The sequence below is a fragment of the Dermacentor silvarum genome, chromosome 4, assembly GCF_013339745.2.
Source record: "Dermacentor silvarum isolate Dsil-2018 chromosome 4, BIME_Dsil_1.4, whole genome shotgun sequence".
NCBI lineage: Eukaryota > Metazoa > Arthropoda > Arachnida > Ixodida > Ixodidae > Dermacentor > Dermacentor silvarum.
Genome location: NC_051157.2, coordinates 114,061,967 through 114,065,118, shown reverse-complemented (window position 1 = coordinate 114,065,118; position 3,152 = coordinate 114,061,967).

Here is a 3,152-nt window from a genome sequence, read left to right as displayed (position 1 = left end):
CAGGCATGGTGTTCCTTTGGCGTTTTCTGCGCCGGACAAGGTTTCTAAGCTGTGTTCCCGCACCTGTGGAGAGAACAGAGGAGGATGCCAAATTCGGCATGGTGCTTTCTACGTGTCGTGCGCTGTCGGCGTGGTTTATGCCATTCCACTCTCATGTGGTAAGACGTACGTTGGCCAGACAGGGCGTTGCGTCAATAAGGGAACATGCGCAAAAAGCAAACAAAAGTGTCGATAGAGGAGCGCAACTTGTTGCGAATATAAACTCTTGCATCAATTGTGAGGCGCGACTTGATGGGACGTCGATTCTTGGCAAAAGCAAGAATAAGCATGCGCGGTTTGCCTTAGAGGCCTACCACATAAAAAGACAAAGCGATAATTGCATCAGTGATACATCTTTGTCAATGCACCCATCTGCATTTGACTTTACATGTTTGCGTATGTGATAATTTTAGCTGATCTCTTTAATGTATTCTGTGCGCCTGCGCGGTTGTGTGGCCTAGGGTTTTTATATGCATCGAAGATGAAGAAATGAAGTTGTTAGTCAGCGCCAGTGTGTGTCGTATCTTCCTTTTGTGGCTCGTCTTAGGTGTTTGCGCTGTAAGTTTAGGTTCAGAACTTTAGTGGTAAAACATTGCTGCTGGCTTGGTCTTGAAAGCGATCGTCTTACACGAAGGACGGACGCGCTCTCGGACAGTTTTCTCGTTGGGTAACGATTGAAATGCTTACGCATTTAAAACACATACTCTTGAAATGCGTAAACGCGACTTCATGCATAGCGTTCACCGCCAGCGTTTCCAGGTAAACATTGCGGTTATACATAAGTTGCAGTTGCTGGGAACCGTGAGGAGCAGTCAAGGATATTTGAATACTATCGCTCTTTTCGCCAGCTGTAGAAGAAGACGACGAATGCGTGAGCAGTGGCACGAGCACGTCTCTGTGACCACGTGACGTGTGCAATCAGGCACGCCCTAGGCACACCTTTAGTAAGCCAGAACTGTGGAGCAACCGTGGTTCCAGATCGGAACATCATCAGCGCACCTGGCGCCGCCACCTCCAGTAGTTTGCTTGCCTCAGCAGTTCACGTTGCACCGACTTCCGCAGCAGTTCATGTCGCCGCAGCGCTGTCCCATTTACCGTAATGGCGTCAAGACGACCGCAGCCGCTGAGCACTGCTAGGATTACCAGCAGTGTTGAGTGTGAGCACTGAGCACTCAACACCACGTCGTTACTACGAAATGCTTACGCATCATTCAGATAACTCCCTGAGGAAATTCTACGTAAATTTTATTGCGAGAGCAATTATATGGACACTCCAAGCGGATTTTTGCCGTCGCCGTCGCCGTGAGGTTCCGTATGATGCCCAACGGCGATGAAATCGTCACCGCGTGCCGTATGCTGTATGTGCGAGTGAAAGCGCGCGAGGGACGTGCGATTTCACGGGGAGCGAACGCACGGCGGAGAGCAAACACGACGTCTTCGGTCGTGCGAAAGACCTTGGGGGGATGGGAGGGAGGGAGTGGAGGCGACGTTTAGCTACGGCACTAAATGCGTATCTTGCGACCGGGCGCAAGGGAAACTGGCGACTCAATCTCCCACGCGAAGGGAGGAAAGCGGGAAGGCAGTGCGGGAGGGAGGGTGCGCGGCTTCTATACTTTGCCAGGAATCGCGTATTTGTAGTTTGCGCAGCTGAGGGCTGTCGCGGGCACCGTATCTTGAAAGCGATCTCCACACGGCTCTGCCCTTTGTATGCGCTGTGCTTTCGGTCGCTCAGTTTCCCTTGAAGCGATACACCACACGAGCCTTCGGTCACTGCTCCTTCCGCGCGCGCTCACGCCAGCGTTTTGACAGTGCTTGTCTGCGGTCATCGAGTGTTATCTATTCATGTTTGCTTGAGCGCGCTGACACCATGCTTGTTAATTCAGTTAGTAAGCCAATGTTTCCAAGTTTATGCAGCCCATGAAACTACTATCCTTACTCCGTATACTCTACTATATAGTAAATTTGCTATCGCAATTGATGCTTCGCCTTTCGGGCGAAACTGCGACATTTTAATAGCTAATATTGCCTGAAGTGAAATTTCGTTGCAGTTTAACACACCCTAGGCCTCCCGGCATCCTCAGTTATTTTTCGACACTTTACATTTATTATTCATATACTCGTGCTGAGGAGAAATGCAAATATACGAACGAACAAAGCATTAGCGACGCGCGCACCTGTTTAGCATTCGTGTTTTTAAAGCACCTTGCACACATCCGCACCTAAGCAGGACAATGCCGAAGATTGATCTACTGCGTACAGCTTTCTCATTTGTGTACTACATGTCTTTAGAGCGCCTGCCTGCAATAAACCCGTAGCCATAATAACTATATGCTTGCTACTCTTCATTTAAACAAGAATACTACCAAGTTCCAACCCTATTGTACAGAATACTACAGGAAGGTCAGAGACGCGACAAATATGAAAAAAAAAACTTCGAAGTAAAAATTTGCTATTATACAATCCTCAGAAGTCTATAAGCGCAGACCAGTTATTGTAGCATTTTCAAAGATAGATAGCGCCTGCCTCAGTCTGTCGGAGCTATTTCGTCGTTGACAAGGCATACAATCCGGTTAGACTGCATCGGGTCAGGGAACTGAGGTCAGAAACGCCGTGTTGAAAATCACAGATACCAATAAAAATGGCAGTTCATTAAAACAAATTGTTGCTACAGTGAGAAGACCGCTACTATATAGTCAACACACGTTATATATGTATACAGGGTTTATATCTCGCGAAGTCTCTACGAATACAGGGATCTACCAGAAGAAGTAGACGGGAGAAATTTTGTCGCTACAATTGTCCCGTCTATTATTCGAGTATATATTTTGTTTGCGCTACCTCTATCTTTAAGAATGTTAGTTGACATGTATACGGCTACGTTTGAGTCAAACCGACAAAAGGCGGGCCGAGTCGGCCTGTCGGGCCGAAAAACAGCCGTCGTGTTTATGTAAAAGCTAGCAAGTCGGGCCTCTAATGTCGATATGTATTCTGCCAACCCGCCTGCAAGGGTCGACCCGCCTGCCATCTATTCCCGCCCTCCTTGTTGTTCCCGTGTCGAGAAAGTCTCGCCCTTTGTCAAAGCGCTCCGTCGACTACGGTAATAATCCACTTGC